This window comes from Magnolia sinica, chromosome 6 (assembly GCF_029962835.1).
Source record: "Magnolia sinica isolate HGM2019 chromosome 6, MsV1, whole genome shotgun sequence".
NCBI classification, from domain to species: Eukaryota; Viridiplantae; Streptophyta; class Magnoliopsida; order Magnoliales; family Magnoliaceae; genus Magnolia; species Magnolia sinica.
Window position 1 is genome coordinate 3,989,335 of NC_080578.1, and position 13,611 is coordinate 4,002,945.

Here is a 13,611-nt window from a genome sequence, read left to right on the forward strand (position 1 = left end):
GTAATGCATATCTCAGAATATCGTGATCCCATCCATCCTAATGTCGTGGGATCGGTACGGCCAAACATGCCCTCAGGAGTTTCATCACCTGGTTAAGGGTTTGAGTATCCGTAGGTAGTGAAATCCCACTATGGCCCGATTGTGCTGGTGTATGTGTGCATGTGTAATAAATGAAATACGTTCAGGTTCCTACGGTATCGTACACTTGAGCTTTGGTTACGCTTTATTTTCGAGCTACTACGCAATCCGATTTCCTGCTTCCCTTTATATAAAAGAAATATGCCGGACGCGACGTCGGTTTCGTAATACCCCGCCCGTCCCTCGCTTGAAACAGACAGTGTCTCTGTGGGGCCAACGTGTTGTATGTATTTCATCCACGCCGTTCATCCATTTTGCCGTATGATTTCAGTGTACAAGGAAAAATCGATGCAGTTCCAATACTCAAGTAGACCATACAAAGGGATTAAGCATTCACCGTTGAAACTTTTTGAGCACAAAAGTTTTGGATCGAGCTGATATTACAGGTCTACGTGATCTTATGAGCAGATTAGATAGCGATTAACCATCACGTTGGGCCTTAGGAAGGTTTCAACGGTGGTGTCAATATCACCAATGCTTCCTGTGGTATGGTCCACCATTTTAGGATTGTACCATAAAATGATACGAAAACAAATGGATGAACGGTGGATAAAACCCACACGTCACGTCGCCGCTCACAGATCCTCTCGGTTCCTAGCCAGGGACTTTATTAACTATTACCCATCCGCATCGGCGAATTTCCTACAACAAGCTGTTGTATGGAGCCTGTGCAACCATAAGTTCCGTGGGGCCCACCTTGAAGTCTGTGCGGCATCCAGTCGGTCTATCGTTTGCATCTTATCATGTCAGGACTGAGTCCAAAAATCAGACGGATCCAAAACTCAACTGGCCATACCACAAGAAAAAGTAGGGATGTGGATATCTACCATTGAAACTCACCTGCGGCCCACGATGATGTATACATGCAATCGAATACTTTCATTACCCATGCGGGTGAGTCAAACAAGTGTGAATGTAAAACAAACATGTGCGAGATTCCCTGGTGGGCCCAAAGAACGTTTCAACGGGTGGATGTCTCAATCCCCACTTTTACGTGCGGCGTGGTTCACCTGATTTTTCGGCTGCCTTCCTAATGGACGAACGGGATGTCCCACAAATATCATGGTGGCCCCACAACTTTTTTTTTTCAAAATAAAATAAAATTACAAGGGTAGATTTAATCACAGTTCTACTTTCGGATGGAACCTATCAACCGTCGGATTTCACCATTCGGTACCACCATTTAGTACCCACCTGGTGGATGGTAAGGATCTTTCTATCATCTACATTATCGAGCTAGCTCTGCCCATAATGGACACCTCGATTTGGACCGTCAGGATTGTCTTGATTTTCTTTTGGTAGGGTTGCCTTGAATGTATCCTAGGATGCAGCCACGTTCAGCTAGAAAATATAAAATATTCAATGGTTATGATCTCATAATCTCGGAGATTTTGGTGTGTGTGCCGTCCGCCTTCAGCCTCATCATATCCCATTTTGAATTGAAAATTATTTGATGCTCAGCAGAAGTTGATGTTTGATACTCCAGCACTTAAAAACTATACACGTGGCATCGAGTAACTTAATTACACTGACTGGATTGTGCTAACCTATGGTTTGCTTACTCAAGTCTCGATGGCTGAGCTCTCCAAATTCCTTTTCTATGTACGCTTATTGAATAAAAACCATATAATATCTTTCATTTTTAACCATTCAATAAAATGCGCACCAATCCGATGGTCAGATAATCAAATATTTCTAATTCTTATATATTTATACATCTAAACTGAAACTCAGAATGTGGACGGTGGGATTGGAATTAATTATGTGCCACCTATGCAATTTAAGTAATTATTAATTGCATGTGTATGAGACGCCACACCCTTCCCGAGTATCAAAGGCTTTTGTCTTTTGGATTACTGGACCATGGCTCCCTCGTAGTTAGAAAACTCTTCTTTTCCAGGAACCATTAATGCTCAGGTGCAGAGATTGTATGTACACTCGCTGTTTAGTTTGTACAGGTAAGGGCCATGGTTCATCAATCCAAAATGTTGGTACGATGGGACTTACAATGGATTGCCTTCTAACAAAAATAGAAATATTGAAAGATCCTAGCCATTGAATATTTGACCTTGGTTGAATTCGAACCATTATTTCATTTTTTGTCTTAACCTTTTTTTTGGGACCACCTATTGGAAGGTTTAAAACCTTCCCATCCGGAAGAATTTTTGGTGAATGGACCATTGACAGTGTATTCCACAATATGAACGGCTCTGATCCCTGGTTTAAGAATCTCAATTTTGCAAACTAGAGGCGTGAATGATACGGTATAATCTCTGGGTCCACACCAAAATGATGATAAAAGAGAATGATATTGCATTCCACGATATCAACGGCTCTGACGGCATTATATGGTGCTCAATTAATCTCAAATCTCCATTAGTTCCACCACAAATCTCGTGGGCTAATAGGAAATTTCACGCCAATTGTATCAGACGGTTAGGATTGCCTGATAAAACTGATTCTTTAGAAGCTTATCCATCATGGGCTCCAACAAATGGTGACTGAACTCTGTGGGCCCACCGTCATCCACTGACAGTATATTCCACAATATCAACATGTGCTCCAGGGATCAGAACCGTTGATATCGTGGAATACACTGACATTGTCATCCTGGAGCCGTGGATTCACCCAACACCACCGATGTCCCTGGTGACTGAACTATGTAGGGCCCACCATGATGTTTGTCTTTTATCCACACTCCCTACCCACTTTGCCAGCTCATTTTATGAAAGGAACCTAAAATTGAAACATATCCAAAGCTTAAGTGGACCACACCATAAGGAAAAATTTTCACCGTTGAAACCTTTCTAAGTACCATCCTGATGATTATTTTCCATCCAACCCGTTCATAAGGTCACACAAACCTAGATGAAGGGACGTACAAAACGTATATCCCCTAAAGACTATTAATAGTAAACATTCAATCCACACTATTTCCCTATGGTGTGGTCCACTTAATCTTTACACATGCTTCAACTCTCGGCTCATGCTCCAAAATAAGCTGGCATAATGGATGAACGGTGTGGATGAAACACATGCATCACAGTGGGCTCCATGGAGTCCGGTCACCAAGATATCGGTGGTGTTGGGGTCACCACCCAATCGGCTTCCGGCATGCCCCCCCAAGAGCGGTGGAGGCAACTTATAGGTGATCAGTTTTCTTCTATATAAATGATCCAACCGTTCATTTTATATTCCATTGATCGAATGGTTACGATCATCCAATCACTATACTATTTGTATACTAGACCACGAGATGCATCCGATGGACACAGTGGACAGCCCAGATAAATCAATCTCATTGTACAAATGTCCCCATGCAACCCGGAGCACAATCACTTAGGACGACTCGAGAACACCGGATCATTTTCCACAATAAAAAACATAAAGATAGCTTTCTTGGACTTATTCAGATTTTTGAGTCCCTTGGTTTTCATGATACCTCATGAGAATGTGGAATCCGATAAGATATTCGATTACAATATTGAAATAATACAAGTATATTATTTTATATTGCATGAAAAGTGGGACTTCTCTTTTACTTTTGGTAATCTCGTGCATGCACCACATAGCAACGAGCATGCTTTGTCGAAGAACCATAATTCATTAAGATAATATAAATCTCGTGTCTTGATCTAAGTGGACCGTGGCTCATACGTGGATTATGGCAATCAGAAGACTACAAGACAGCCCATTAAAATACGAGCAGGAGCTCATGTGTTCCAAGTGGTTGGTTTCGTATAAACGAGAAGGTGTACCGAATGGGAGCGGATTGCCTGTGCCCGGGGATGCGTGGGCTCCACAGAGATGTTTGTAATAAATCCACTCTGTCCATCTGTTTTTAAATACCACATTAGGATAGATTTTCAAAATCAGGAATATCCAAAACTCAGGTGGGCCACACCAACAAAACAGTGGGAACAACAACGTCCACTGATGAAACTTTCCAGGAGCTGACCATGATGTTTATATACCATCCAAACCGTTCATAGAATTATTACCAATCATATGTACTTTAGAAACAAATATAATCCTGATACAAAACTTCTATCACTACCAGGAGTTCAATCCGCACTTCTTTGTATGGTATGGTCCACATGAGTTCTGGATCTATCTGATTTTGAAAATCCTATCCTATTGTGGTCTTTCAAAACAGATGGACGGAGTGGATTTGTCACGGACATCTCTGCAGGCCCTACACAGCTCCGGGCACAGAGAGCTGGCAATCCGCTCCCGTACCGAATATCTCTCTGGTGGGCCGGGTGCATGTTCAAATTTTGTTTTTACTAACTTTTTTGAGGGAAGCGGATTAACTTTTTGAGAGGGACGTGGATTAGATACTCGGGCCTACACCATCAGTAGCGGTGGTGTGGTGACGTGGTGAGATGGGAATGGTGAGGCTTCACACCGTTACAGATAGGCACGGATTTTTTAGAGGAGTCCAGCCAAGTAGATGCTCGACTCATGTCTGACTGCATGTGACCCTGCCAATCACATCTCACCACGTTGCAGCACTATGCCGGAGGTCGGTGCTAGCCAAGCTACTTAATTGGCATTCTTTTTTAACGGTTTGCTATGATAGAAGTTTTTTTTTTTTTTTTGGTCAAAATAGCCCACGGTTGTGGCAAGTTTTTATAGCATTGAAATATATATATGAAAATGTCAATCTGACATAGTTGTCTCTTGTGCCATGAATTTTCATCTCAAAAGGAAATGATGTTTTTAAAAAGTAACATGGTGCAACGTTTTATAAAATTTCATACTGAAACGTTGGTACATTCACGAGTGAAACCATTAGAAGGTTATAGAAGTTCAATTAAATGCCCTAATTACAGTAAAACTAACATATTTAAAATAATTATAGTCAAATATTTGTTTATGTTAATCGCGAGTGAGTAGCACCATGAACTTAACTAATTTAATGCTAACACTCACTCATGAAAAATCTTGAGGTTTAACTTATTACAAAAGTGTCATAATCAACTGAATTAGGTGTAGAACGTATCTTTTTTATCGGCTAAACTTGAAAGTATAAAATAACGTTCGTCTTACCAAGCTTGATGTCCATTGCAAATATTGAGTAGAGATAGCACGTAAGATCGCTCAACTTTAGCCTGCAAGCTGAGTACATAAAATATGCAAGTTCTGTATGTGGTAACTTGAATATAAGTGCAATGATCACCCTTCGCTTTTTGTTTAAGTTGTAGCTTTCAGACTATTACATGATTACCAAATGTAGGACACCGATTTAGATTATTGCCCCACTCGTATCCATATAGTTGTAACCATAATCAACGCTCGGTGACATTCGATATGAGTTAGGACCTTTTCTGATTGATCGATGCATCCAATTAGTGAATGGTTATATTCAAACATAAATCTACTAGTGGAGTACCTATCCTGTGGCTTAGATTATCACGTACACCTCCTAGTAGACCCTGGTAATTGGAAACAACCTCCCATAGGGTTAGTATAATAAATATTTAGCTCTCAAGGCCATTTATACATATTCCGATACTATAAATTGGCTTTTAATTCACACCCCTTTCTCCCTATATGAATTTATGCCTTAGCCTTAGAAGAGAGAGAAAATGGGGAAGAATAAGAGAGAGAGAGAGTGTGTGTGTGAGAGATCGATCAGAAGAGCTTTATCCTTCTTCCCTTCGATCATCAATCTAGCTGCAACTGGACCCTTTGTCGGAGCCTTCTCGCTAGTGATTGAAGATAAGATCTAAGCCTTATTTTCAAAATTTAGATCATGTAAGTTGATTTCTCCCGAATCTTACCAAGCTCCGCATACTTATTTAGATTTTCGACGATCTTTCCCCCAAACCCTAATTCTATAAGAGATAAGTTGAGCGCATCACAAGGTGCAGACCATTGCTCATATGTTACCTTTTATCGACCCTTAAAGGTTTTAATTAATGATTGTTTGTTTTAAATGATTGAATGTGGAATAACATGGCTATATTTTAGTGACATTTACAAATCCTGCTATTACTTATTTATAATTGGTCACATCCTCGATGAAATACCTAAATGAATAAGTTTACTGATTTTAGATTTTATGCATAATGTCACTGTGATTGTTTAAGAATTAGCTATTCCTTAGTTAATTATTAGAATTGCCTTCGATATTGGGTCAGCCAGTAAATTGCCTGAAATAAGAGGTAGCCCACATTAGGTTGGTCATCGTAGGCTTGTTCAATCAATCAAGGTTGAACACAGATGACCAACAGTAGCTGAACTACGCAGGATGCTTATATCCAATGCCGGTTGCATCGAGTTTCTCCCAAGCTAATCAGATTAGGGTAATGACTGACTGATTATGTTATATTCAAAATGTATGACAACGACTAATTGAAACTAGGATATCCCATTCTCATTGAATGAGTCGACATATAACTGTTAACGACATGATCCTACAAGACTAATGAGTTGAGTATAATGGCATGGGATACTGTGTTCGTACTATTGGTCTATACTAGGGTAACGAACCTTCCCATAGTATCCATTGAGCAATGTTGATACCAATTGCCTATCTTATGTGATCAACTGAGAGTGATGAACCCAAAACATATCAAGGGACACAGGCAAAGAGTCGCTATGGCCATTCCAAGCCTAGTGATCCAGTTAAGACAATAATGCAATGGAGGTACTCTAGCTTCCCCAGATATGTTGTATGAATGAGACTTAATTAACCACCCGATTAATTATACATATCAACTGCATTGTATTAACATAAATTGTTGCGATTTGGCGTTAGAATGTGATGATGGAATGTTGGCATTTACAAAATTAGCGTTGAAGTTGCTTTGTGAGAGTGTTGGATTGTAATGTGCATGCATCATTTCATAATGACATTATCCATTTAACAAGAGTAGTTAAGAAGTGGTTGTTTACCTGCTTTTATCAATATATGTGTTGATTGATTTGATAACATGTATAACTTAAAATTAATGGAACCACAAAGTTGATCACTTACACCCATTCTGTGATTGTGTTTTAAAAAATCAACCAGATATTATTATAAATGTACATATTACCGATGTGGACGCATTGGAGGATGCATATATTGACCCAGAGCAGGAATTCTTATACTTCCAGTTATCTAATAGACCATTGTAGTCGGCTCATCGCTCGACTTAATGCAGTGGATATGTTTATGTTGGGTAGACTTTATATTTGACACAATTTTTTATTTATTTTAGAATTGTATATTGGAGACCAATCGTGGACCCCATACTCTGGATATATGCGCACGGTATATTTTATTTCGTTACTCATTTCTAATGCATATATTTCATAGTATGTTACAATGTTTAGCTTAGTTTTATGATTGCTTGAATATCAAATTAAATGTGTTATATAAATTCACATTTCTGCAAAGCATAAGTGAAACACGAAATATTAAGGATTGAGTTTGTGCTCGACCTCTTAAATTCAGGGCGTTATACGTAGCCCCACAAAAGTTGAAATTTGGCTTACCCATTGGTTAATCTAATCCATTCATTTTAATCAGACACCCGTGAACTCAAAGTAGGGGTTTTTCTATTAGTTGTGGGCCACAGATAACTTCAAACCAAAAATAGAAAAAAAATTTCACCGTGAGTTTACGACTATCTGATTAAAATGAACGGATCAAATCAACTAAGAGGTGGACCAAATTTTAGTATTTTGTGAGCCCATGCTCCTTTTAAAAAAGGCATTCCCTCTATCAAGATGAGAGCTCACCATACAAGGGATAGACATGGCAGATGGGCATTTTGTCATTCGAAAAATGAAAGGTGATTTTAAGGTTACAAAAATTTAAGTTAAGAAATGACTGAAGCCTCCCATAACCACGTCATAATATGGGGCTTTTTAGATAAAAAAAACCCACAATACAATGAGAGCTGTAGATATGATGGGATGTGGATTATGTGTGACCCCAACACCAATTGGGCCCACTGTAGTTTATGTTTTTTATCCACACCATCCATACATTTTTCCGGCTCATTTTAGGGTATGAGCCTAAAATTGAAGCATATCCAAAGCTCAATTGGACCACACTGTAAGAAACAACCGCAATTGAAACCTTCTTAGGATGCATGATGATGTTTATTTGTCATCCAACCTGTTGATAAGATCACATAAACTTGAATGAATGTAAAATACAATTAAATATTAGCTTAAACCAAAAACCTTTGTGGCTTAAAAAGGTTTTCAGCTGTAATCATTCAATCTCCACTATTTCCCACCGTGTAATTCACTTAAGCTTTGGATAAGCTTCAATGATGGGCTCATGCCCCTAAAGTGAACTAAAAAAACAAGTGAACAATATGGATATAACACATCCATCACAATGGGTCCCATAGAGTCCTAAGTTAGGTCACATGGTTTTATAACTATTGATCGAGAACCATGGAGGTGGTTTTCTAAAATATATTGTGATTAGTAGCAATGGAGCGTGTTGGCATTATGACCCCTGGATTTAGGGTCATGTTTTGTGATCCAAACCATTTTTATGATGGGCCTCATCATGAACAGAGGATAATGAACAATGAAACGTTCTAAATGAAATGCATTAACACTTTGATTATTTAACCTCTTTTTGTTGAACATGGATCACCTTTCTAACCGCGCTACCACGTGAGAATGATGGAATGGTGGAGTATTTTTATTGTTGCAGCCCACTCAAGTTTCCAAATTGATCTAACTTTTGAATTGACAAAGTGTGGAAAAGATATACAAAATAAATTTCACATCGTCATCAAAGAATGCTGTACATAGCCTTTAATACTGTATTATATTTTCTATGCACGGTAGCACATAAAGAGAAGAGTTGCAGGCCATACTCATTAATGGAGATGAACGAAATGTTTGAAAGCATGGCTATTGATGGCCTCATCCTACGACGGTTGTAACTCATTGCTCCTTTATTGTAACCAATGCAAATGATTTCTCCTTTATTATAAGGACTACAAATGAATACGCCATTGATTTGTTAGTAGATACAGCTATAAAACCAAAAAATAAATGGTTGTATTTCCAACATCTCTAAAAATAGATGGCATCCATAAGATTACATACACAGAAAATCATAAATACACGTAAGAAAAAAGAAGAAATCGATCTTCACCTGATTTTGTCTGGAAACTTTTACTGGCATTCATTGCTAAACGATTGTGATCAATAGCTCCTCCATGTACTTCAAGAAAGTGGACCCAGAGGGCTCTATGTGGCAAAATCTGAATCGTCCATTGTTAAAAGACTACATAATTTAAATGATAATTTCCCTCTAATAACTAAAATTGTTAGGACTATTTGTAACCATAAAAATATTATAATTAGTAGCTTATAGTATACAAATATAGATAGAGATATATACATATGGGCATAGATAAAGATGGCCTGGATCCAATGGTTGTTGTCCGATGGTCCAGATGCATCCTATAACAGCACGTCTGAATGTGTTCTAGCAAACCACCTTTCTAAATGGAGGAAAAATGTGCATCGAGATTCTCGCCTGAGATGGATGTGCGGTGGAGATTGTTTGGTACACGATCTCTTGTATGCAGGTTGGTACACGCAATTTTTACCAGATGCTGTAACGTGCATTGCATAAGTCATCGCCAATGCGCACATGCTACCATGCATGAAGGGTATAGGTTTGGTAGTCCCAACACGCGCTCTCACCACATGCACGTTCACACGTACCATAAGTGCCTACGTGGCAATCAGAACAGTGCATATGGTGGGCCGCACCACCAGGATGGCCCTACCTGAAAATCAGGCTGGTGGGGACCACCATACGAAAGAATCAAAACGGTCCATGTTAAGCTTACGGGTGTAACCCTCCTAATAAGTGGACCGGATGGATTTTTTGGTATGGCTATCTTCTTGGTGGGGCCCACCTTCTACATATGTAGCTGGCACATGTGAGAGACTATAAGCATTCCAAGCAACAGGAGAAGAGGAGAAGATGGATTGAAGAGGTATTTCGAGGACCCATGAAATTCAGAATCGGTTTGGCAGGAGCACCCGCCACCAGGGATATCCCTGCTGGCAAGACCACGTGGCCGCCACCATAATGTATGCATTTTATCCATGCCGTCCATCTTCTTCTTTTTTTTTTCCACTCATTTTACGCTATGATCCCAGGAAAATCCAAAGCTCAAATCGATCACACGGTCACACCACAGAAAATAGTGGGGATACTGATACTTACCATTGAAACCTTATTGAGGCCCACCGTGATGTTTATTTTCAATCCAAACTGTTCATAAGGTTACGAAGACCTAGATAAAGGGAAAAGACAAATATCAGCTTGATCCGAAACTTCTATAGCCCCTAAGAACTTTTCAACGCTAGTAATTCAATCCTAACTATTTCCTGTGGCGTAGCCTACTTAGAGATTTGGATCCGCCTCATTTTTGGGTTCATGCCCTAAAATAAGCTTTAAAAATAGATGAGCGGTGTGGATAAAATATATACATTACACGTAGGGGTGTACATCAAGTCGAACCGAGTCAAGCCTGCCTCAGCTCGACTCGGCTCAAACACTAGTTGACCTCAGCTCAAACTCGGCTTGGCTTAGTCCTTGAGCCTGACTAGCCAGCTCGGCTCGGTTCGGTCAGCAGCTCGAGTTAGCTTGGGCCGAGATCGCCATCGAGGCATTTCCACAAACGCCTGAACTATAACTTCAAAAGCCCACTATTTTACAAACAGATCCAATGGTTTTATAGGTGTTTTATCAAACACCTTCTAAGTAACATAAAAATCAAAAAACAAAAGTAAAGAAAAAGAAAAAAAAAAAAAAAGTATTTGTTTAATGTATATATCTTGCTTGCCACCAGCCACATTTCGTTGAGTCATTTTATCAAACAGTTAGTGAGCAACATCTATGACAAAGTAACATTCCTTACCACATAGATCATGGTGGGGCTAGAGAAAACCTACTTGTTAAAATCTGTGTTGTGTAGTAGGCAATCCCCAAAAGAAAATGGCATGATTCGTGAGCTAGTGTCATCGGGCAATGACGTGTACCAATAAGAAGCTGCGGGACAGGAAATCCTTGGGCCTTCAACACAGCCAATCCTTACTCTTGATTATAATTCCGTGAAATCCTACTCCATCCATTTCAGTTCCTCCTTCCAAACTGCTAGCATGATTAATGGAATATCACCTGATTTTGCGTGACGACCCCTTGATACTGACGTTTATCGATGCCTCTTTCGACAATCCACATGAGTTATTGCCAACCATCACCAAAAATACCCATCAATCACATAGTTGGGCTTAAAAGAACCTTCATGGGGTGCAATTTTTGTAATCATATATGATCTGGAGATGGCATATAAGAGGCATTTCATCAATTGAAAAATCTGAATTTAACAATGATAAAATAAATTCGATGGTAGAAATGGATTCGAGCTGGGGGCCTGTTTAAACACGGCTCGAACTTGTTTACAAGCTAAAAAAAGGGGCTCGGCTCGAACTCAACCTCGAACCTCGAGTAGACCGAGCTAGCTCGGTTCGTGTTCACCCATAACATTTACACGTGCACCACATAATCGTGCCACCATAAATATCACTGCGTGCGGCTGCTGCAGGCAATCCACTTTCATGGCATTCGTGCTGCCTGGCAGGTACATTCGAGGTTTGGGCCATTCATCAGTGGGCCCCACTGTGGACATCCGCCGGCCTTAAAAAATAGCCACATGTGCATGTTGGATTAGAGGCCACGAATGATTTATTGTAGCCGTCCATTTTCGTTCGACAACTGTGGCCCATCTGATGAGGAGACCAGCCTGATGAAAGGCCACGATCTAGCAGAAGCATGCCAGGTTGGCGCCAACACGTGTCCCCTGAATGATACATGTTCAATGCATCCGTGCGCAAATCGCCCCAGTATTCATCTCCACTTCGTTTGGAAGTTGATTTTTTTTAAAAAAAATCTTTTGTACGGCGCACCACCAGAGGACGCTTTACAAAAGAAATGCGGATTTTCCTCGCACATCCTTACTAGGTATCCTCTGCGGGGCCCTCGCCGTTCTTCAGTTGGGCCCCACCACAGAATATGACCATATCCGAAAATCGAACTTGGTCCAATAATCCTAGCTGCTGGATTTTGGCATTGAAAGTGGATCAGTGGCCAATCTTTTATATCTATCTCTTTACTCAAATCCAGAAGTTGGATCGTCCATCTGGCACGTTTTCCAACGGTCATGGCAAGTGTGTGGGATCTCACACACGTGGCCTCACATAGGACTAGATTGGCCGGTTTGAGAAGCACGGATCTCAGATGTACATGTATGTGAACTCGTCAATCATTTGATCTACAGGCGCATGCGTAATGAAATCCGGACGGTCCAAATGGTGGGCCCTATCGTGGATGAATCAGAGTTCAAGATTAACACCAATCAAACAATGCCGATTCTCCGAAGTTTAAAAATAATTTGGACTATAGAGAGAGAGAGAGGATGAAATAAGGTGTTGAGAAATGCTCCATCGCTCTAACCGCACTATAAGTTATAGCGGTCCTAGTTGTATCGGGTCATTGGACAGTCTTTCGATCGATCTGAACCGTTCATTGAGTCCAGAACACCTGATCCAAACCGTCTTTGATTGGCCTTATTTTTTACAGCCATCCATTTTTATGGATGCGATGGTTACAATTACCCAAAAGTGAATCTTAAGCAATCCTTGACAGTTCATAACTAATGGATGGATCAAATTGTTGATTGGACCAACTTATCTATAAATTATATTGACTGTCCATATTAAAAACATTGATCAAACGGTTCATATTGGTAAGATCGGTGAGATATTTGCATGATAGCCCATGAATGTGTGCTGAACACAATGAACAGTCTAGATCAATGAATTGGACTGTCTAAGTGTCCCAATGCAACAAGGTGCACTATAACTCATAAGTACTCCGAGAGCACTGGAGCATCTCTATAAGTTATTGATTAAAAAAAAAAAAAAAAGAAGCTCTTTACACCGTAAGTTCGGCGCGCACGTTGCGCACGTTAGCTCCTTTCATCAAAAGGCAAAAGGCTGTTGGCAAGAATCTGACTAGAATTTCAAAATGCAAACTTGCAAACACCAGTTTCGAAATCGGTGAAGATTCCCTTCCACCAATGTTAGCTGGTGGAAGATACGTGCGAACTTAGCTCCCACGATGGACTCGGTCGTGGCAGGGGGGACCACCGTGATGTATGTGTTTTATCCACGCCTTCCATTCATTTTAATGGATTATTTTAATGCATGAGCCAAAAAAGGAGGCAGATCAAAGGCTCAAATGGGCCACACCAAATGAAGGAGCGGCAATAATGACACCACCGTTGAAACCTTCCTAGGGCCATCTAACCCTTTCATAAGGTCACATAGACGTGGATGAAGGGAAAACAAACATATTAGCTTGATGAAAAACTTCCGTGGCCCCCAAGAATTTTTCAATAGTAGCCATTCAATCCCCACTGTTTC